This window comes from Heteronotia binoei, chromosome 1 (assembly GCF_032191835.1).
Source record: "Heteronotia binoei isolate CCM8104 ecotype False Entrance Well chromosome 1, APGP_CSIRO_Hbin_v1, whole genome shotgun sequence".
NCBI classification, from domain to species: domain Eukaryota; kingdom Metazoa; phylum Chordata; class Lepidosauria; order Squamata; family Gekkonidae; genus Heteronotia; species Heteronotia binoei.
Window position 1 is genome coordinate 47,318,089 of NC_083223.1, and position 24,958 is coordinate 47,343,046.

Here is a 24,958-nt window from a genome sequence, read left to right on the forward strand (position 1 = left end):
GGATTCTGATGGTTAGGATTTAAGTTAATAAGCAAAGACGACCCCCAGAGTGGTTGCATCTTTATGTATGATGAAGGCACATGCCACCTAACTTGGGATATATCATTAGATATATTTTTGTTTTGCTATGGCAATCGTTGACAGCTGGATTTTCCCATGTGGACAAAACAATCCAGTTGGGAGTGCAACAACAGTACAGTATTCAAAAATGTCTGGATGTGGCCATGGTTAAAGCCAAAACATGAATGGTATTCTTTCCCCCACATATCTTTCCATTTGATACAATGTTTAGGATGTTTAGGTGGCACGTTGCACTCTAGTAGTTCTATGTGTATAAACATACAAAGAGACTAGTGGACTCTGTCATTGTGAATGACCCTGCGAGCCCAAACAACATGTTTCTCGTTCCAATTTATTGGTCTCTCCAAGTCTTCCCACTGCAGCGCTTCTCCTCCTCCTCCTCCCCCTGACCCCTTCAACCCAGCACTCTAATCTTCATTGTGCACTTAGATTCTCAAATGGTACAAAAACAATGTTCTCTCCATAGTAGGAACACTTAATTGGTGCTCTTGCTAGCCTGAAAAAACCTATTGAAATGTTTTGCATGCTTAAATGTCTATTTTATATAGTTCCAAACTTCTTTGGCCTGCAGTTTTCTCATGCAGAAAAATCAGGACTCCACTGGAGAGTTCTTGTTAGTCTTAATGATGTCCCATTTGGGTACATTTCTTGCTTTTGTCTGAAATGCCATATATGTCCCTTTTTTATAAGGACATTTAGAACTCTTTAGTAAGCCACAGACCACCCAGTCAAGCAAATTCCTCATGGCTAGGAAAGACCCACACAAGATGAATTCCCCAACCGTTCTGGTCTTTGGAAACTGGGAGCAATTAATCGGTAAAGACACTTTCCAGTATGAGTGACAGTTTCTTGGTAGGCAGCACTCATTGAGTGGATGGTACCAGGACTTTTTCCCCCCAGCAGGAACGCACAGGAACACAGTTCCAGCTGGCTTGGTGTCAGGGGTTGTGGCCTAATATGCAAATGAGTTCTACAAAAAAAAGCCCTGCGCTAACCGATGGTGATGTCAGGGGATGTGATCTAATATGCAAATGAGTTCCTGCTGGGCTTTTTCTACACAAAATGCCCTGGATGGTACAAAGGTAAACCAGTCTCTTACCCATGATGGGGAGGAAGGACACTCCTGCCTGCACCTCCCATCCAGTGTGCTTGCCCACCTCTACACATCCACAGGGAGAGCTGATGGTTGACTGGGACACGCAGGCATACAAATATCACAGTCACTTCCCTAACGAAATCCAGAAGTTAAATCGAGATCTGCACACACCCATAATCTGCTTTCCCGTGAGAATGTTTGGCGATGGGGCAAAGCACAGCACCATGTAGGCATCCTCCTCACCAACCATGCACAGGGGAATGGGCTGCCTTTATATTCTCTAGTCTAGCTCAATGTTTCCCTGAGGAAGACAACAACTTTAACTAGCTAGTCAGAGTTTCCCTGCACATTAGTATAACCAAAAAAAAAAGGACAAGTTTCCTGTGACTTCAGGAATTTTATCTCCCCCCCCCCCCAAAAAAAAGATAATTTCAGTAGGTCAAGCTGTCATACCAAGATGATACCTGCCAATTTCCCCTCTTCTGCACAGCCAGTAAAGATTCAGAAGACCTATATGCCAGGTCACACTCCCCTTGGTCTCTATGCTTCAGAAGGCCCTACTGGTAGAGTGTGTGGCAAAAGGATAGGAATGATGCCATATGCAAAGCATCTCTGATAGGCAACATGCCATTTGCCTGTTTGGAAATGTTTTCTTCTGTGTAAAAAGGCCAGCAGTGCAATGGCTGTCTCATTTAAGGCACTGCTAGGTGGCATCATTTGAGTGTGACAGAGACCAGGGTCTGCCTTAGACTGTCTGACACCCTAGGCAAGGCTAACTTCTGGTGCCCCCACCCCCCGCACTGATAACATCACCGAGTCACATGGGAGGCACCCAATTTGGTGGCTCCAGAAGGCCAGCGCCCTTGGCAATTGCCTAGTTTGCTTAGTGACAAGGCCAGCCCTGACAGAGATACTGAAGTTTTGTGGATGATGTCAGTTCTGGGCTTGGTTTTGTCATTATTTATTTATTTGTCATCTCCCTGGGGACTCAAAGCAGCTTACATCGTTCTCCTCTGCAATATTTTGTCCTTGCAGCGACCCTGTGAGGTGGGTTAGGCTGAGATAGTGTGACTGGTCCAAGGTCATCCAGCAAGATTCCATGGCAGAGTGGGGATTTGAACCCAGGTCTCCCAGATCCTATCTAACCTAGCACTCTAACCACTACACCACACTGCATCTCTCACCAATGGCTAGGGCCCAGTGGTTAAAAGATTTTGAAAATTCACCTGTCTGCCTGCCTGCCTGCCTCTCTGTCTTCCTGTCTGCCTCCCTCTCTCTGTAGAAAAGAGTAAGAGTCCAGTAGCACCTTAAACACTAACAAAATGTGTGGTAGGGTGTGAGCTTTTGTGAGTCACTGCTCACTTCTTTCAGATATCTGAAGTCACACCAGCTGACATCCCCTGCTGTTTCAAATTTGAAACACATTTTGTTCCATGTAGCTGCATCAATGATTTGACAAAGTGGATGGCACACAGTCCCATTCGCATTTTAGGAAGCATTGGCACAAACACCAGCATGTGCAGAGCCTCTCATTATCTTCCTTTTACACTCCTGATAATATTCAGAATGAAATTTGCCTTTACCTTGTCACTGAGATTTTGCTTCATTCCTTCTCTCTCTTTTTGCAAATAAAAAAATAGAATACCAACATCTGGCTTTAAAACCATGATAAACAGAGTACATGGAACACACAGGCAAAGCAAATTTGAAGGAGGAAAAATACCATGGGCAGCAATTTGATTGCAGTCCTTGTAATTGTACAGCTGCAGCTACTATTTCTAGGCCACAAGAAGATCTGCTGGGAGATTAGAAAGGGCAGTCCCAATTTAGCCAAATCCTGTTACATTCTACTCTGGAAACCTACAAATGAATGTTAAGCTTCACTCCCGTCTTCCCATGTGACCTTGGGTAAGTCACTTATACTCTGTCTACCCCACATTTAGAAAATGTTTTTGATAGCCCTTTTCTGTCTGTCTCAAAAGAAAAACTGAGAATCTGGGTGATTTGCAAAAGACTTTTTTGCCTCCCCAAGGGAAACAATGGCTACATTTGGACATAGCAAAAAAAGCCTTCCCACTTAAGGCTTGTCTAGACCCTGCTTTACTGACTTTTAAGAGCCAAAACACTTGATTTTTTACTCAAGCTTTTAACTGAGAGGTTCTATCTTATTAAGCTGTTTTTGTGGTCTGCTAGCCTGGGGACTGTTTTATTAATATTATTTTAGGGTGCAGTTTATGCTGGTTTTATGCTCTGATTTATTTTATTGCTGATACATTTTATGCTTTGTGTATGATTTTATTGTAACAATTTTACTTTGTGAGCCACCTTGAGCAGTCTCTAGAGAGGCAGCAGCAGGTAAGAATTCTAAACAAGCATCTGTGAAAGTTCAGGAACAAGGCTGGGAATGCCCAGGCTTTTGCACACTCCTTCTTTCCTTCCCCCTCTCTTCCCAAGCTGCGCTCTCTGGATTGTGACAACCATGATTTGTTGTGATGTTTGAACTATATGCTGTAACAAACCGAAGTTTGGTTCTTGTCTACAAACCAGGGGTTTTAGCAAACAAATTGCAAGTGGAGCAAAAGGTCTTGAATGTGACTTTCCCGTAAGGGCTGATAGGGAGGCCAGCCTCCAGGTGGGACCTGGGGATCCCCTGGAATTGCAGCTCATCTCCAGTCTACAGAGGTCAGTTCTCTTGGAGAACAGGGAGGCTTTGGAGGATGGACTCTAGGACATTGTACCCACTGAGGTCCCCATCCTAGGCTCCATCCCCAAATTTCCAGGAATTTCCAAACCTGGATCTGGCAACCCTGCACTGACTTCCCCCACCAGTGGCCCCGCTAGTTGCCAACCACCATGGGGGGCAGGGTTGCCAATCCCCAGCTGGGGACAGGGGATTCCCCAGTTTGGAGGCCCTATCCCTGATTCAGGGTCATCAGAAAGTGGGGCAGGGGGGAGGGAAATGTCTGATGGGTACTCCATTATACTCTATGGAGACCGATTCCCATAGGATATGATGGAAAATTGATCCACAGGTATCTGGGGTTCTGGGGGGGAAGGGCTGTTTTTTGAGGCCCCAAATTTTCAGCATAGCCTCCAGTGCCTCTCCTCAAAACACCCCCCCCAAGTTTCAAAAAGATTGGATCAAGGGGTCCAATTCTATGAACCCCTAAAGAAGGTGCTCCATTTCCAAATGGAGGGAAGGCATTTAAAAGGCATGCAATCCCCTTAAATGTGATGGCCAGAACTCCCTTCAAAGTTGAATCATGCTTGTCACACCCTTGCTCCTGGCTCCACCCCCAAAGTCTCCTGGCTCCATCCCCAAAGTCCTCAGATATTTCTTGAGTCAGACCTGTTAGCCCTAATGTAGGGCCTAGAATCATCCTGGAATAATAACTGATCTATCTCCATCGTACAGAGCATAGGTTCCCCTGGAGAAAATGGCAGCTTCAGAGGGTGGACTCTATTGCATCTCAGCCCTACTGATCTTCCTCCCCCTCCACAGTCACCCTCTGCAGAATTCTTCCCAAGACCTTTCCCAACCCACAATTTTTTTTTGTAACTTAGATTTCAGCATCGTACTCCGTTCCATAGGATTGTGATGCACCCCGAATGACAGTTAGCTCTAAACAAGGAAGTCTTACAGCTTGTTGTAGGGCAGGGATGTTAAACATGCAGCCCCGGGGGGCCAAATTAGGCCCCCAGAGGGCTCCTATCAGACCCCCCCAGCAATTGGCTATTGTCTGCTTCCTTCTGCGTCATAGCTTGCTTTGCCAGGCTTGCTCAATCGCACAGGAGCTACAGAGCAAACCTCTATTTTCTCCATTGGTTGAGGCTCATCCCTTGAGGAGAAGGGGGGGAGGAAGATATTACTTTTGCCAGGCTCTCAATCGCACATCAGAGCTACTGAGCCAAGCCTCTCTTCCTACAATTGGCTGTGGCTCCTCCCCCTACTGTTCCCTGAGGAAGAAAGGAAAGAGCCAGAGCTTCCTTTTGCCCTGAATCTCATGGGAGAAATACAAAGAAAGCACCTTTAAGACCAACGAGTGCTAATGTTTTAAGTTTTTAAAAAATATATATATATGTGTTTGTCTATGTCCTCAATATAGTTTATATCTCTGCCACCTAATCTTAAATAGGTATACACATGGCCCAGCCTGACATGGCCTGGCCCAACAAGGTCTCATTTATGTCAGATCCGGCCCTCATAACAAATGAGTTCGACACCCCTGTAGAGTGTGAGAGGAGGGAAAAGAGAGTGGGTAAGCCTGACTTTTAGGCTCATTCTGGGTTTGTCTGAGACATCTGAAAGTAGCTATTAACTCCAACCAGGGAGTAGGGGGATTGAATTAGATGGCCTGTATGGCCCCTTCCAACTCTGTGATTCTAACCACCACATTCTTTCTTTCACGAGGCCTTTGCAGTTCACTTCTATGCAAGAGGAAAACCTGTACAACCATTTCTATGCTTAAACAAAGCTGTCTCCTCAACTGAGTTACAAAAAAAAAAAATTGTGGGATTCCATTTGCGTCCTATGGACCTCTCTTTTGAAAGTATTCTTTCAGTCCTGCCACTGTCATGCCTTCCCAAGATACATATACCCAGTGGGGCAACATAGACACTTCAGAATGGGAGAACAACATAAGGAGAGGCTTAATCTTTTCTCTCCTTTCACATCATGATCTTGATCAGCATACATGCCCCCAGGAACTCCCAGTACCACATGTAATTGAGGTATTACAATTGTACCCTTACAGAACTGCAGAAGAGCCTCTCATCACCATCCAAGCAAGGTGAGGCCACTGGTGTATCTTCTGGTGCTACAGCATTTGCCACATTACTTTGTAGCCCACTCTGTTCCATTCTCAGCCTTTGACCAACACAAAATGGTGATTGAGTGCAGCCTATGACAACATTAAGACCACTCTGCTTAGTAGCTGCAGTAAGTATTGAGCTTCACAATCAATCAGAACAGTGCTTGTTTGAGCAAATGTAATAACAAGAAAGGGGGGGAGAGAAGGAACATGTGCCAAGCCTTGGGAACGAGAGACATCAGTTCAATCCTGAAGGACTTGTGAAATGCAATTAATGGCCTTAATAGGCTCACAAAATACAGGGATTTACTGGCATTCTCTCTTTCAGCTGCAAAAAGACAGCTTGCAAATTCCAAATGCATTATATCATATAGACCACAAATGGCCAAACTGTGGATCGGGAGCCTCATGTTGCTCTTTCACACGCACTGTGTGGCCCTTGAAGCCCCCACCACCCTGTCAGCGAGAAGGCATTTGTCTCTTTAAATCACTTTGCCCAGCCATCCGGTGGCTTGGAGAATGCATTTAAAGTTAAAAGTTGCTTTCTTTCCACCTCCACTTCCTTCCTCCCTTCCCCCATCTATTTGCCTTCCTTCCTTCTCTCAAACATCTGATGTTCATGTCTTGCTGCTCTCAAACATCTGATGTTTATTCTATGTGGCTCTTATGTTAAGCATTTGGCCATCCCTGATATAGAATGTGTCTGGTTCAGCATCTTTCATGTGCATTAAATTAGAATATTGTAAAGTGTAATTTTCTGCATGTACAGTGCTCATCACCAGTAAATATGAAACTATTGGTTTGAAACCTGAACCAACGTACAGATCCGTATAATATGCCTTTGCTTTGAAGGTTGAGGTTGAGCCCTGCCCCAAAAAAGACCTGAAGGACACGCTGAACTGAATGAAGGCTGGCAGATACATGTTTGCCCTGAATGTCTGTGAAGGTTCCGTGGCTGCTTGTTGCTTCCCTCAGCTGGCACATAAAATATTTAGTACCTATGAAATGCTTGAAATATTGGTCCATAAAACTGAGCATTATATAACGCACAGTGTTACATGTGGCTAGCTGGGAAGGACTTCATTTAAAGCGGCAGGTGGAAGTTCTTCCCAGTCGCAAATCCAGTCTTCCTACCGTGCCTAATGTTTTATTGATTTATTTAAAATATTCCCAACCTGCTTTTCAAACATCATACAGAACATTACGAGGCATTTTATCCCTTGTTAATGGGTCATTCATTCTCTGCAACTCAACGACTAAATGAACCTGTACACTGTACTTCCACCAGGATTTTGATAAAAACTGAATTAGCTATTTCCAATACCACAGGGAAATAGATGGGGCAAATATGCCTTTTGATACTGGCTAGCTCTACTCTAGCATCATGCTGAAGCAGCATACAGCTTTCTCTTTCCCAAATGCTGCATTACCAAGCTGGCATGGTAACTACACCTAAAAACCACTGTTCTAATTCTACCTTGATCTGTAAACATATGTGTCTCATGGGATTGCTCTAAAGACATTTTGCCTTCCAACACCAGCTTCAGCAGCTGGAGCAGAGGAGGCAGAATTTCTGGAAGGAAAACCAGAAATTTAAGATGGTTGCTGTTACTAACAATTTACTGGCTACAGGAATAATTGCAGAACAAAGAATGCAACAGGTATGGTATAAGTCAGGAAATGGGCAGTTCCCCCAGAAAAGAAAGTATATTCTTTGATGTATTTTAGGCTTTCACTTAGAAACTAGAAAGAAGTTCTTTAATTTGTTATATTTCAGCACAGCAAAATTGAAAGGCTGGATATAAATGATGTAAATAAATTAATAAATATTTTCATAGAAGTTTCCAAATAACCAAATAATTTATAGCTCCCACTGCAAAAGGAATCAGGTCACGTCTGTTATTCAAAAGTATATTAACCAATGACAGCTGTCCTGCTCAGTTTTTCAGATGTAGACTCAAATTATAAGCAGGGAATATTAAAGTAAAAGGATGACACAAACACAGAGAGCATTTTAAAAAATGACCTCTTGTCTTATGCTTCTTGTCTTATTCTTATTGGCAATGTATTTATTTGTGTGTGTTTTTAATCATATGGCAGAACTACAAACAAGAAGCATACAATAATATAAAACATGCAACCAAGTTGATACAAAGGGTATACAGATAGATTGAACAATCTCACTAAATACTTTCTAAATTTTCAATCCACTCAATCACAACTGAGAAAAGTTCAAAGAACTTCATCACATCTCCCTGGAAAGCACCATGCTCACATGGTTTACAATCACGTACGGGTCCTGTTATTTTGCCTATTTACATTTAAACAACAGGTCTGCACATCTGCCAAAGCCTGTTTGTATTTTAATAGCTTTATATGACAAGTCAAATCCTGCGGGCTTTTTTGGTGGTGTTATCAGGTTATGGATATCAGGTGAAACTGATTGCATCCATGTTTGCACCCTTTCATTCCTTGGATCAAAATTTTGTGCTTACAGGATTTGCGCAGGTCTTATTGCTGGGTGTCAGGAGGACCTTAGTCTAGATAAACCTGAGTCAGACATGTCTTTGTTTGGTGTAGTGGTTAAGTGTAGTGGCCAGTTTGGTGTAGTGTTTAAGTGTGCGAACTCTCATCTGGGAGAACCGGGTTTGATTCCCCACTCCTCCACTTGCACCTGCTGGAATGGCCTTGGGTCAGCCATAGCTCTGGCAGAGGTTGTCCTTGAAAGGGCAGCTGCTGTGAGAGTCCTCTCAGCCCCACCCACCTCACAGGGTGTCTGTTGTGGGGGAGGGAGATAAAGGAGATTGTGAGCCGCTCTGAGACTCTTGAGTGGAGGGCAGAATATAAATCCAATGTCTTCTTCTTTGTGAATGGGCAGCTCTCTGTTTTTGATGATCTTTCTGTATTCACAAAGAAGAGCATCTTGTATTCAGAGATGTAGGGGGAGCAATGTGGCACAACGTGGGTAACCAATAGGTTGGAGGGAGTTTAGTACATCCACAGATGGTTCTCATTGTTGTATTGAGTTGGACAGCAAGGTTGTGGACACAGGTGCTGTTAAGCCACATTGAAGCACCATATTCCACAGTACTATACACCAACCCCAAAGCTGAGCATCTAAGTGTTGTAGCAGATGCACCTCAAGTTCTACTACATAATTTTTGGAGGATGTTATTTCATGTCCATATTATCACTGTTATATTGGTAAGATGGTGTTTTTAGCTCAAGGTCCTGTCTGGGGTAATGCCAGGGTACTTAGGTACTTATAGTTGTGTGTAAGTTGGATGCCATTAAAGTAGGCATTCAATTCATAGTTAGCAAGATTGCCATTGAGATGGAAAGAGGAGCATCCTGTTTTTCCTGAACTTGAAATGAGCAGGGCTTTTTTGTAGGAAAAAGCCCAGCAGGAACTTATTTGCATATTAGGCCACACCTCCTGCCGTCACCGAAAGAGCCCCATGGTGCAGTGTTAAAGCTGCAGTACTGCAGTCCTAAGCTCTGCTCGCGACCTGAGTTCGATCCCTGGCAGAAGCTGGGTTTTCAGGTAGCCGGCTCGAGGTTGACTCAGTCGTCTGTCCTTCCGAGGTCGGTAAAATGAGTACCCAGCTTGCTGGGGGGGAAGTGTAGATGACTGGGGAAGGCAATGGCAAACCACCCAGTAAAAAGTCTGCCGTGAAAACGTTGTGAAACAACTGGTGCTCACACAGGGGACCTTTCCTTTCCTGACATCACCATTGTTTCACACTGAGCTTTTTTGTAGAAAAAGCCCAGCAGGAACTCATTTGCATTTTAGGCCACACCTCCTGGTGCCAAGCCAGCCAGAACTGCATTCCTGTGCATTCCTGCTATTTAAAAAGCACTGGAAATGGGCCATTTATGGTAGAGTCAGTCAAAATTTTGAGGTCCATAGTCAGTATTTCCTCAGTCCTTTTTTGTGGGGAGGGGTATTTTTTGTATTGTGTATGTGTGCACCTGCAAGTCATGTCAACCTCTGGTGACTGACCCCTACTGGAGGCCCTGGAGGACATTCAGAGAGGTGGCTGAATAGAGCCTGCCCCTGTCCTCTCAGCTGGGTATTTCAAGGAAGTCTCCCATCCAAGTACTAACCACAGTCAACCCTGCTTAGCTTCTGAGATCTGACAAGATTTAGCTTACCTGGGCTATCCAGGTCAAAGACTCAGTCTTTTCAACTGATTTTTGCCTTACTGCAATTGCCATGTGATTGGCATAAGCAAACTTTCTGGATGTTCTCTTGGGAGATGCAGAGATTGAAAACAACTGGAGCAATGACCAAGCCCTAGTGTAAACTGGAATATCCATAAATGAAAGCTACTTCTAAAACAAGATTGGTGGTGATAACACAAAATGGCAGCTCATATTCCTAGCAAATTATACAAGAACCCCGTCTGGCACAAGACAAGGGCTGTCACAAGTGGGAAACAGGTTGCCAGTCACCATGTAATTACATGAATAAATTCTATCATGGACAACGTTTGGAGGAGCAGAACTTAGCCATTTGATTTTGGCTTCAGCCTCCCGCAGTCATTGTCAGGAGATCCAGCCATCTCTGGATTTCGAGACATGGTGCTTTCCCACTTCTCCTCTTGGTACAGTTCACTGAGTCCCCCACCATCTTTTGTCCCCAGGGCTCGCAGGTCAGAATAGGGGGCCTGCAGTGAGAGGGGGAGGATCAGCAGAAATCCCTACAGCCTTTTCCACGAAGAGAAATGCTGTCTCTTACCATCTTTTTAATTTTATAGAGAGAAAAGCTGTCATCAGCAGACCTTCTCAGACAATTCTTTTTGCTCAGAAAAAAACACCGCTCAAAGCTTATTCCACATATTACAGAGCCCTTGTGTTTGTTGGTGAACAGCACAATGACTTTGTATTGGGCAGATGGGCATTTACTTGTTTGTTTGTTTATTATTTTCAATTTATAACCCGCCCTTCCCTCAATGGGTTCTGGGTGGGGAACAACAATTAGGAAATATACACAGTTAAAAATTAATTCATACAATAAAACAATATAACAGTCTTTAAAACAATAATTTTGTGTTTCCCACACACATACCAGCTCATTTCTGCTTGTGACCAAAGCGTGCTGAGAGAATGAGCTTTAGCCTACCTGCACCCCTGCTTCATCCAGTGGAGCTGCTGTTGGCTCCATCATTAACGTCACATTATTGATATGGCTACAAGTAAATTTCACAATGGAACCAACAGCAGCTCCACTGGGTGGTTTGCAAAGGCAAAAACAGTTGGAGGAAAGGCTCAGGTTGTTTTTCTCTGCCTGCTTTGATCAGAAGCAGAAAACAGCCAGTGAGTGTGTGGGAAGCAGAAAACTCCCATCTCACATCTGGTGCAAAGTCCTCATGTTGTTCCCCAATGAACATGAGAACTTGGTAATGCGTAGGTGGACCATTACTAACCTGGAAGAGGAAGAACAGATGGAGGGCTTTGACTTATGTGTACTTGGGGGAGAAAAGAAACTGCTGGGAGGCTACTTTAGCAAGCATTCTTCTAGAATTCAGCAGCTTTTCCTCCCAGCCCTTGGTATACTTTGCTTCTAAAAGTTTTTTTTCCTGCAGTATGGTACATATATTTATGAGCAAACCTTCTTGATCCTTAATTGGTCAATGGAGAGCTCATTAACTAGCAGCTGTAGTATCGCACTGGAAACTGAACAATCAGTGAAGAAGCTCCAGTTGATTACTAACAAGGCCACACCATCGATGCCTTGCCTTATGTCAGATTTTATGAATGTACCTGGCACAGTGTACATAAAATAGGCAAATGGTGGAAATTTTACATTGCCACAGGGTAGCCCTTGATAGTGTACAGGCCAGCTGTTGTGCAGCTTTGAGCCTTCAAGACTTGCTTTTCACATGCTTTTCTTCAACACATATAGCGCAAGTGAAAAAAAATCTATTTATTTGGATATTTTTACCCTGCTTTTTCTCTCCATAATCCCCCCCAAGCAGTTTACAACATTATTCTGCCCATTTCCATTTTATCCTCACAATAATAACCTCTGAGGTTGGTTATGATAAAAATCCAGACAAGAAATTTCATCTGACACAAGATTGCACAACCAAATGTAATGTCAGGGCAGGCCTGTAGCTGCAAGGGGGCCTCTGGGGGCCCAGGCCCCTTACTTCCAGCCTACGCCCCCCCCCCCAGCTCATCCAAGAAGGACAGGAAGGTGAGAGATAGCTGCAGCAGGTCTTTCTGCTTCTCGCAGCTAGCTTTAAAGCGGAATGCAAAAACAAAGAGACCAGCCTCTCAGCTGTTTAAAAGCCCAGGCTCACAATCTGAGTTTGATCCCAGTGGAAGCTGTTTTCAGGTAGCCAGCTCAGGTTGACTCAGCCTTCCATCCTTCCAAGGTCAGTAAAATGAGTACCCAGATTGCTGGGGGGAAAGTGTAGATGACTGAGGAAGGCAATGACAAACCACCCAGTAAAAAGTCTGTTGTGAAAAGGTTATGAAAGCAACGTCACCCCAGAGTCGGAAACAACTGGTGCTTGCACAGGGGACTACCTTTACCTTTAAATAACATCTAGTAGCATCAATGAAAGCAGTGTCAAACAACATTTAGAAGATAAGAAGATATTGGATTTATATCCCGCCCTCCACTCCGAAGAGTCTCAGAGCGGCTCACAATCTCCTTTACCTTCCTCCCCCACAACAGACACCCTGTGAGGTGGGTGGGGCTGGAGAGGGCTCTCACAGCAGCTGCCCTTTCAAGGACAACCTCTGTCAGGGCTATGGCTGACCCAAGGCCATTCCAGCAGATGCAAGTGGAGGAGTGGGGAATCAAACCCAGTTCTCCCAGATAAGAGTCCGCACACTTAATCACTACACCAAACTGGTGATTTAGCAACATCGAGACACATCTTGGAATTTTGGTGATTATAAATTTGTATAACATGGCTTTACTGTATATTCTGCCTTTTAACCTTATATGTTGCTTTTAACTGTTGTTAGCTGCCCAGAGCCAATTATGGGAAGGCGGGATATAAATATGATTAAATAAATAAATAATTTGCAAGATCGGGAACCAGTTCTGCCGAGGCCACCACGGTGTCACCAGGATGCAGCATGGCCTCTCTCTTGCGATTTTGTTGACAACTCTTGTCAGCAGTGGCAGAGGTGGGAACAGATATAGGAACTGACCTTTCCACGGAAACAACAGACCGTCTCCCAGCGACTCTGGATCCGTGCCCCCTCTGGAACAAAACAGAGGACACTTTCGGTTTCTGGCTGTGGCAAACACATCCACCTGAGGGTACCCCCAGAGCTGAAACACAGGTTGAAGGAAGCGCCACTGTATCTCCCACTCGTGTGGGGAAGCTGCACCCCTGCTCAACAAGTCCGCTTGCAAATTGAGCACCCCTGGGAGGTGCACAGCCTTCACAAAGATGTCGTGTTCCAGGCACTCTGACCACAGTTCCAGTGCCAGTGCACAGAGCCGTCAAGAAACTGTCCCACCCTGCCTGTTGATATAACACAGGGCAGTAGTATTGTCTGTTAGCAGGGCAACAACCTTCCCCGCCACCATGGGGCGGAAAGACCGAAAAGCAAAGTGAACTGCCAGCAGTTCCAGGTAATTTATATGACAGTGAGTCAATTGCAAAGGCCAAGGGCCCCCCCACACACAGAGTCCATGTGAGCCCCCCATTCCCACAAAGACGCATCTGTGGTGATCGTCACTGTTGTTGCAGGTAGGTGGAAGGGAGCTCCCTGACAAATGTTGTCCTTTGATTTCCACCACTACAGTGTTCGGAGTGTCACAGGTGGAATTACAACCTCTTCTGAGGTGAGTCTCTTAAGGGTCAAAACTATCGAAGAAACCACAGTTGCAGGCCTCTCATCCTCAACTTCGCAAATAGCAGCACGCTTGTAGTCGCCGCCATCAGCCCCAGCATCCGCTGCAGCTGCTGCGCCATGCCCCACTTCCGAATCTGACAAGGTTGCTGAGGCAGAAAAGCGCGGTGAACGTTCATATCCAGCAAAGCACCTATGAACTGAACTGTCCATGATGGAGTAAGATGTGACTTTTCCAAGTTGACCTGCAGACCTAGGATGTGGAGAAGACGAAGAGACGTGGTAATATGGCTGGATAAACTTTCTTTCGACTCCGCCACAAGGAGCCAATCGTTGATGTATGGAAAGACGATTATCCCCTGAAGCCGGAGGTGAGCAGCCACCACACTCATCAACTTGGTGAACACCCAAGGTGCAGTGGACAGACCGAATGGAAGGGCTTTGAACTGGAAATGGTGGGTACCTACTGCAAACCGAAGGAAACGCCTGAACGCAGGATGGATGCTGACGTGGAAGTAGGCATCCTTTAGGTCCAGCGTTGCCATCCAGTCCCCTTGGTTGATGAGGGGCAGAATTGTTTGCAGAGTGGACATTCTGAACTTCTGGTACAGAATAAACTTGTCCAGATTCCTAAGGTCCATAATTGGTCTCAGACCCCCGTTCCACTTGGGAACCAGGAAATAACGAGAGTAGAAGCCTCCTGTTCTGGCCTCCACCGGGACCCATTCTATGGCTTGTTTCTGTAGGAGGTTGCTCACCTCCGCCAGCAGAGGTGGGGAAGGGGGTCTGGTGATTACCACAGATTGGTTCGGAATCTGAGCGAAGTCTATTTTGTAGCCTTCCATGATGATGGAAAGAGCCCACCTGTCCATAGAGATGGACTCCCAGGCCGAAAGGAATGGACGAAGGTGGATAGTAGAAGCGGGGGCGGTGATGCGTGCTACCAGAAAGTCAAAGGCCCTGCTTTTGCGGGCGAGCACCCTTAGACTTGCCAGTGGTCTGAGCTGAAGCGTAGCGGTTTCTGTTGTTCCCCCTGTATGGAGACCTACTCTAAGGTTGGGCAGAGCAAGGTCTCCACTGTTGTTCTGGGGAGAATTTTTGATATGGCTTCTTGGACCAGGGTTTATGCCATTGTTTCGGTTTAGCAGCCCCAGAAGAAGCCGGGACACCCAGGTTCCTGGAGGTCTTTATGCTCTTATCCAGTTCCTGAAGAGCATTGTCCGTGGTCGAGCTGAAGAGGCCTTCGCCCTCCAAGGGCAGATCTTCAACGAAGGCCCTGGTGTCTTGCTGAAGGGCTGTCGATCTGAGCCAGGAGTGGCGGTGGAGGCAGACAGCAGACGTGATTGTTTTTGCTGACACGTCCACCATATGCTTTGCTGCAGCCTGTTGTTGCTTGGCTACAGCAAAGCCTTCCTTCTGCAACTTCTTAGCAGCAGACCTCTTCTCCTTGCTCATGGAAGACAGAAGGGGGGTGAGTTGTTCCCACACAGAGTATTGGTATCTAGCCATGCACGCAGCATAGTTAGATACCTTTACCCCCAACGCTCTAGCAGAATAAAACTTCCTCCCAATGTTATCCAACTTCTTTCCCTCCTTGTTTGGTGGGGAGGAGTGAGTCTTGCGTGCCTTCGATGAGGAGGATACAACCACCGAGTTTGGCTTCGGGTGGGTGAACAGGAATTCGGCACCAGCCTCTTGGACGCAGTACATGTCGTCCAATCTCCTTGATGACACAGGTGTAGAAGCTGGCTTTGCCCAGGGCTCCTTCACCGCCTGTAGGATGACCTTTGTAACAGGCAAGGAAACCGCTGTCGACGTGTCCCACTGCATGATGTCGAATACAGTATCATCTACGACTGGTTGCGTTTGTGTCACCGGGAGGGAGAGTGCCATCCTCTTCACCAGGTCTCCATACGACTTCAGATCCTCTGATGGTGATATGGGAAGATCCTCAGCAGCATGTGACACTGGCGAAAGCTCCAAAGCCCTGTCCGGATCGTCGGTACCGACCTTGTTGTCCGATGATGAAGACTCCCTCCTCAAGGAGTGTTCTGAAAGTACTGGTGTTGATGCTCTCACAGATGACCGGATCGACACGGACGACCGAGCCTGGACTTCCTCCACCACCACGCTGCGTCTCTCAGGCGGGATGGACACTGATGCCGACGGACGACGCCTAGAGTGTTGCGAAATCCTTGACATATGAGACGACATATGAGACACTCAATCTCACTTTCCCCAAAAATGTAAATTGGAACTAAGCAAGTATTTTGAATCCACCAAAGAGAGCCTGGTGTAGCCAGCCAGGCTTTATTTTCCAACAGACACCAAACTTATAAGGATTGATATGTGTGGATATCAATACTTTAGTAATTACCTTACAATATTAAGAGTTCTTCAACACTCTAGATCGGCTGGCTGGATGAAAAAAATAGTCACTTTTCTCACTTTTCTAATGTGTGCTGCGAGAGCACTCTAGATCGGGGGGGGCTCTAGCCCCCCAACCACCACCCCCCCTCCGTGTACTTTATGCCTATGAGAAAGGTAACAACTTTGCAAGTTGGATTCAAAGAAGGTGAAGCATCTTGGGGTCTTTTGTCCTGAGGATTTCATGTGGAGTAGCAGGTCTGCTGTGTAGTGGGAGTGCTTCTTTGCTTCCATCTGTGTTCTTCACATATATACTTTGTAAATAAATAGAGCAAACGTTACAAAAACACCGTAAACCTCTTTCTCATCCAAGGGAACCAAAGATGGAAGTGCTGCCTGGAACTTCTCATCGCTTGAGAAAGTGGGAAGCATTCTGTTAAGATATGTCCAATTCTCAGCCACCCACAAATTAATCATTTCTGGATTTTTAATGAGGAAAGCCAAAAGAGTTCAGCTAAAACCATTATAAACTTTTCAGGTTGCAGGGGAGAGGGTGTCACAAGCACACACCAGGTCATGGGATTGACAGGGGAATGGCACTATTACTTTGAAATATGACCCCTTTCCCTTTAAAAATATAGCAAACCTATTTCTAAGTAAAGTCTCCCCCCCTGCCCCCCCAGCATTCTCATAGAACTGCCTCATAGAAAAGTTGTGGCAGGAGAAGCATATAGGATATATAGCATGCTGTGGCCTGCAAAATGCTAATTTTAGCCATGAATCAGACTGTGAAGAAACATAGTATTTTTCCCTGAGAACATTCTGCATGATGCTGCATTGAGTAACCCTTTCCCTTGGCTATAATAATAATAATAATAATTTTTAATTTTATTTAATAGCTTTAAATGCTCACGTTTGTTATTCAGTGAATTTCTGACCTCTTTGCAATGAATGAACAAATCTGGACAGTAAAATTAACTTGTGCTTTTAAAATGAAGATAATTGTTTGACATTTAGGCTCCTTTAATGAGGAAGAACATAATTACTGATCTCATGTACAGTGGATATTTTCAGTAACTGGGGAAGTAAATCTACATATTTTGCTGGTAGTTTCATCATGTGCAATTCTAAAAGAAACCTGCATCTCATGCAGTAACATTTCAAAACAGGAGTCCAGGATTTGTTTTCCTAAAGGAAGGACTGTCTTGAGATGATGGGAAAGCAGAATTCTATATATACCTCATAATTTTAGATCCCTAGATGCCCTGGTGAGTCATGGCATTACAGAGGGTGATCAATAAAGACCAGGCTTTTACCTCTGAGTTCAAATCCAATTCTGGTTTCACTTGCTCATGATTATATTTTGGAGCTGATGTTATTTCGGCTTAGTCTGAACTGCCCAACATTGTTCACATTACAAAACCTAGCCATCATGTATCATCTCTGCAATTGTTCAGCTGAGGTCACAACCTCTTTGTGAATGAATTCTATTAATGTGTATTGATAGATGACCCAATATGCTACATCTGTTCATCTGTACTGATCTTCCTCTGCCAGACAGATGGATATTCGATGCTTCAGTCATTGCTTAATTGTTATGATGGGCTTTCTTAAGAGTTGCCAATTGGGAGAGGGCAGATATAGCCATCTACAAGCTTCAATGAATTAATTGATATAATTGATCAACAAAACTAGTGGTTCCCAGAACTGATATCTCAAGACAACTGCTGGCATGCTGCAAGAAATTAATTGAAACATTCAAATACCTACCCAGAGGAGGGTTCCTGCTGTGTTTCTCAGTGGGTGTGATGAGACAAGCTATTTGGCCCATCAAAGTCACTCTTCCCCTCTAGATTAAATGGGCATGAGCACACGTGCACATCTGGTTCCCATGCACCGCTCATCCCTATCTTGTGCTACAGCAACTCACAAATGGATTAAATAGCCACTGGCAAATTTCCGGTGGCTACCTTGGAAGTGTTTCCATGGCATGTTTCCAGGCATATGATCTCCCGGGCACACCATGAAAATGCATGAGCAGTGTGATCATTCCACTCTGTTTCCAATGCATCCCCCCCTCTCCCCAATTCCACTTCAAGGAGCACTTGTGCACTTGTCTTCTCCTGTGCACACACAGTGGAACTTAAAAAACAAATCCATTCCCCATGGGTCCATGGTTGTGGTGCATTGCCTATGTGAATAGCCAACCATTGGCCCACCGCACTATGATGTCAACTTAGCGGCTGCCATCTAATTGACACAGAGCAGTGCAAAATCAAACAGCTTTTAAAAAGGCAAGATCCTGAGGGGCAGTGCATCACATAGTAATGGCGGATGCAAAATTGGAGAGCTCCAATCCCTCTTTGCCAACAGTGAGAAGTCGCAGATGCAAATAAAAAGGAAAAACAAATGGGAAAGTCTAATAGATAGCAAAACCACCAGAGGGAGAAAAAAACCTCAGTTAAAACCTTTTTTCAAGCCAGGAACTTCATCTCAGCTCGCAGGCCTGAACACATCTCCAGAGAGTAAAATGGCACCTGACCCCTCAGAGATAGACAAAATAGCCCAGGATGATGAAAACACACCTCTTTGTTGACAGGATCTCATGTTGCTTCGACAAGACATACATACATATTTCAAAGAAATGACCAACGACTATATACAACCAATCAATAACAAACTGGCAGAAATAAGAATTGATTGTAACTTCCAAGATGGCAAAAACAATAGCAGAAATGAGCCTTTCCTTGCAAACTGACATTAAAAAATTAAAGCAACTGAAATCTTGATGACTAACCAGATTATCGCTTTAGACACCCAATGGAGAAGTCTTAATTTGAAATTTTGGGGCATGGAAGAAAACAAAGATCTGGCTATTTGCCCCCCAAGATCGGAATGAAGAGTCGGACACAAGGCTTTGGTATAACTAAGGGCCATTTTATTAATCATAATAATCACAACAGCAAGGGCACCCAAAAGCGCGGCCTGGTCAGGGCTAGGGGTATCAACAGACCGCTCCCCTGCCATTCACGGGTGAGAGACCCAGCCCCCAGCCGGAGCTCTGAGACCCAGCTCCCGCCAGGCCAGCCCAGCAGGGAGGCATGCCCCAGAGGGCCCAGCCACCAGACACACGTCTCAATCGAAGGCACCCTCTAGTCGAGCCTCCAGGACAGTCTGCATTTCCCCCACCCTGGGTCATCAAACCCCAAGGTTGAGTATGCCAGACCTCTGACTCCCCAAAAGGGGGATGCTTCATGGTCCTCCCCTAGCCGCAAAGTACCCTAACCCAGTAAAACCTGCCACCACAAAGACCAAGTCTCTACTTAGAGCTTAGCACCCATAGAGAAGCCCCAAAGCTACCCACAGCCCTTGCCGAAGATCCCTCAGAAAAAGCATATTTCCCTTTTCTGAGAGATGTACCCCATCTGTAGAGGTCAGGAAACTCAGTAGGAATATCTGGATGGGGTAAATAGTGGCCCAACACCCCTTCCAGAGCCTTCCTAATTTCCTTGTTGGCTTTGTAGCAGGCCCTCTCAATAGCTGCAGAGTCCCAAGCACTGCGCCAAACAAGGCGGGGAATCATGGCAGACCAAACTATCGTGGTTCCTGGCCATCGCTCCCTGATATACCGAAAATCATCACGGGCCTGCCAGACTAACGGCTTGCCTTTAATTAGCCCGAGATCATTCCCTCCCAGGTGAATAATTAAAACCTGAGGAGGTAGGCCCAAACTCCCCTGGAATAACAAAGGCAGCAGGCCCGGCCACTGAAGGCCCCGGCGCCCCTGCCACTCAATACAAACATGTTGGCTGAGCCCCAGCTGAGAGCTGACCGATGTTCTCCGAGCCTGATGTGCAGCCCAAAACACATGACTGTAGCCACAGACGAGAACTCGGCTCCTCTGGCCAGGAACAACAGCATCTAAAAAGAAAAAACAGTCAAACCAGAACGTAACAAATAACATTTCAACCAACAAGCCAACCTTAGGGACTGAGCAAAGGTCGAACATAAGATTTGTAAACCGAAGAATGCCAACGGCTCAAATGCTAAATGGAGGAGGAAGGATACTTCAGGGCAGCAGCTGTAGAAGCAGCACCAATCCTAAAAGAGTGGGTACCAAACCGCACCCCTGATAACCCCAGCTCACCTAAAGCCCAAGACATCACAACCCAAAACTGATGCTTTGTAAGCGGACTACCATTGCTGTGACAAAACAAGAACCCCTCCCTGGGCTCCCGAACTGCCAAATAAGCAGCCACAGCAGAAACTGGGCACAACTCCAACTCAGAGCAGGCAATTCCAATTCCAGCATAGTTCCTTTTTGACCCTGGTCTGTCTTAGAGCGACGGACAGTAATGACCACTTACCCTCCACCAACCTCAGGTCCCGTAGCAACAAAGCATTACCAGAAACATCATTTCTGGACCCTGCTGCTAGTTCACTGAGCCCCAAAAAAGGCTATTAAGGACTCAGCGTGAAACAAAGTGGCCTCAAAATATGAAGCACACACCGAGCCCCAAACCCTCTTCAGGCCCCTCAGAATCAGAGGAGAAATAGGCTTACGTGTGTCCGGCCTAGGTTCCACCTCTCTGGCCCATCCCTCCAGCATCTTTCGAAGATGAAAATCAGCTGTTTCTTCCTTATAACCCAGCGTCTTGCTAGCAAACGCCAACCCAGACAGGCGCCCCCTAATAGAGCACATGGCCAGTCCCTTACCACGTAGGGAAACACAGTAGTGGAGCAGCTGCTCCACCAGGAGGGGCCAAACAATGTAATACCCTACCTCAGCCCTAAAGTCCTCAAACTGCCGCACAGCACGTTCGTAAGACTTCCTGAGGCTGGGCGCAATGGCTTGGCCTATCGCTCTGCAGGCTTCGGCTCTCCAATCAGCCATAGCTCCTGAGGCATTGGTGCCGGCTCTCAATTGGCATCTGGGGCCAACTGACAAAACCTCTCCATCTGTTTGCGAGAGAGAGCGTCAGCCACCCCGTTATTCACCCCAGGAACGTGCTTGGCTAAAAACAATATGTTAAGCTGTAGACAACGCAGAGTGAAGGCCCTCACCAACCTCATAACCCGCAGAGATTTGGATGAAAGGGAATTAATGACATGGACTACTGCCATATTATCGCACCAAAAATGAACTGTGCGATTGGCCATATCCATCCCCCACAGCCAAACCACGACTAGAATAGGGAAGAACTCGAGAAACTTAAGATCTCGGTTCGCTCCTACCTGTATCCAGGAGTCTGGTCAACTATCAGTGCACCAATGTCCGCAGAAATAGACTCCAAAACCCAAAGACCCAGCAGCATCAGACATGACCTGGAGCTTGGCTTCGAGCCTCATGTCCTCTCTCCAAAATGAGACCCCATTAAAGGACTCCAAAAACTCCCAACAAACCCGCAAATCATCCCTCATGCTACTGGTAACCCGTGTTCTATGCTGAGGCAAGCGGAGTCCTGCCATACCATCACAAAACCTATGAAGGAAGGTCTGCCCCAGAGCAACCACTTTGCAAGCAAAGTTAAGATGCCCGACTAGTTGCTGCAACTCGTGCACGGTAGCCTTCTGCTTAATAAGAAAGGAATGGATCCTATTCCTTAAATTTACTATTTTTTGGAAAGGGATCCTAGACAGCTGTGCCAGAGTGTCCAGCTCGATCCCCAAAAAGATCAGTTTTTGACCGGACCCTCCATTTTTTCCTGAGCCAGAGGAACCCCAAGTTCTGCGGCCAGCTCCATAAAGCCAGCAGCCAAGCACAAAGCACAAAGCCCTGTCCCCACAGGACCAACGAAAAGGTAGTCATCCAAATAATGAATGACGTCCTGCAAACCCACTTTCTCGCGCACAGCCCATTCCAAGAATGTACTGAATCACTCAGAATCTGAACACAATACAAAGCAGCCCATTGGCAATGCTCTGTCCATGTAAAATTGGCCCTCAAAAGCAAAGCCCAAGAGCTCAAAGTCAGCAAGATGAACTGGTAAAAGGCGATATGCAGATTTAATATAGCATTTTGCCAACTCTGCACCCAACCTGCAGTGTCGTACCACAGCAACAGCCTGGTCGAAGCTGGTATACCTGATGGAGTATAAGTACTCGGGAATCCCGTCATTAACATAAATCCTGTCATTTGGGGAAGGAAAGATGGTGAATCAAACAAAATTCATCAAGCACCTTTTTAGGTACCACACCCAAGGAGGAAACCCTAAGGTACCACACTCTTTAAGGCCCAGAATCCTGCCTTCAGCCAACTCCTTGGCAATCTTATCCTTAACCACCTGCTCTAACCCCTTAACAGAACTAAGATTCCCTGACATAAACAGAACCTGGGTCCCCTGAAAAGGGATCCTAAAACCAAACTTAAAACCTTTTATCAGGTAAACACTGTCATCCCTTCGCAGGTACCTGGATAACCAGCATTCAAGAGGACCCACCTTTATCGGACTGGGCCCCTTTTCCAACCTGATAGTTTCCTCCCCCTCCTCCTGGCTTCTTTTGACTCTTGCAACCCTGGACTTTCGGGCAGTTACTGAACGAGTGAGGACTGCCCCACATGGGGCACTCATGCTTAAATTGGCAGGCCTTTCTATTCTATCCCCTGCGAACCGAACTCCCAACAAAACAGGCAGGGTTGAACCGCCTGCCCCACAGAACTGCGGGAAGAACTTGCCGAAGCTGAAGAGTTTAAAGCTGATTTGGCCAACAAATGGCTGCTGTCAGAGCGGTCCCCTAAATTTGGCTGCACCGGAGAGATGACCTACAGCCACAACTGCTGGTGAATGCAGTCCCACTGCAGCGAAGGGTACAAAGCAGCCCTCATCCTGAACTCCTCGTCATACTGCATCCAGGCAGGCCCACTAAACGCCGTGTACCCCTTATAAATTATATCCATATATTGTATAAGGGAAGCCGCCCTCCACGGTTGAGCCCGCGCAATCACCCCTGCGTATATAAAAACCTCCGGCAGCCAGTTGGCCCAGGTCTGCTCCACCTTGCACTTCTTCAACTTTTCTTTTTCTTTTTCATCTAAATCCTCCTTGTCCTTTTTCTCCAACTCCCGGAAAAGGAGGGAGAAAATATCTACGTACTCACTCTTTAAGATTTTGTCCCTAATTGCAGGCAACAAATGGTCCCCCAACGGCAATGCCACATCCCCAAAGGGTAAGGCGGTAAACGGAACCGCCCCATAAGGAGAAGGTGCGCCCCAGCCCCCCATAAAGGAGCCTGCCATACCCTGTTGCCCCACGCCCAGCCAAGCACCATAAGGGCCACACTGTCCAGTTGGCTAAGCCCAGTTTGCCAATGGGCTAACAGCTGTGGGGGAAGCAAACCCCACACCCACTGCCGGGATGCCCTGCCTAGCAGGCGAAGCCTGTTCCCAAGGCCCCCAAGGCCAGGCAGACCCAGCGAACGCCTGTGAAATCTCACCAGCCTTACCAACAGATCCAGCCTGATCCCGTTCCAGCAGCTCCTGCTGACGACACCGATCCCCCATCTGGACCGCCGAGACCAGTGAAGAGTGCACCAGACCAGCCCTCAAGAATAGACAGCCTGGTAAACACATTCGCCTGGATCGCCCTTCTGATCACCCTTTCTACAACTACCCCTTCAGCAGGAGGCATACCTGACGCTTCCTCCAGGGCCCAAGCCTTTGCACTATATTAGTATTAACCGCCTCATTCCCTTCTTCATCATAAGAAGATAACGGGGGTGGAGGCCTCTTGGCAGGGGCCTTAGGGACCTTTGGCGCAGGTTGCTTGCCTTTTGACTTGCCAGCCCTTTTTTTTCCTGACATCCTTGCCCCGGAGAATAACAACACCACTTTATGAAACAGCTAACACTCCAAAGGCAGACCCACAAAATGGCCTCCTCAAAGGACATTCTAAAATGGCCACCTTCCCCTAAAGAAGGAAAGGGACCCAATATGGCTGCCACCCCACACCAATAAGGGACCTTCTAAAATGGCCGCCTTCCCCTGAAGGAGGAAGGGGACCCAATATGGCTACCACCCCACACCAATAAATGTACTGAAAGGAATGGCTGCCCCAAATGGTGAAACACACACCAACCCCTGCAGGGAGCCCCCAATCCTAAACCAAAGCCCCTTTCACACAAGAGGGAGAAAGCCTCCACCCCAAAAATAGTGGCAGCCCCGACAATACTCAAGCCTCAAAGAACTTCCAGGAGCCTCAGACGACTCGCGCGAAGAACACGGCTCCCAATCCACTCCAAGGCACCACCACACCAGCCACCGCAGCCACCGGGAACAAGTGGCTCCGGACAGCTAACACCCCGAAGGCAGCTAATGCTGACCTGACGCGCCACAAGGCCCTCTTCCCGGAGCGTCTCAAAACGCTCCCAGCCTGGCCCAATCAACAAAAGGACTGCATGGGGGAGCAGAGGCTTGGCCATTAACATAGCCAAGCCCCGCCCCTTCAAGATTGCACCCAAACGGGCCGAAGATCCGCTCTTCCCTCGCCAGGGGAGAAAATCATGCTAAAGCAGCCTAGCAAGCAATCCCTTTTGTGGCATCTGTTGGAGCAAGAATCTACATAAACCCAGTCTGACAGCTACAGTATGACAGCTGGTGATCTAGCTGCCAGGCTAGGTCACAGTGACCTGATCAGCAGACCGGCTTGAGCCGGCAGAAGCCAAGTGATGCAATCTGCTGAGTCAGCACGGCCAGGATTGGCTGCTTGGACTATATATGATCTGTGTGTGCATCACACAGGTCTCTCCCTGTGAGATGGTGGTTAGGCGAAGCACTTTGTCC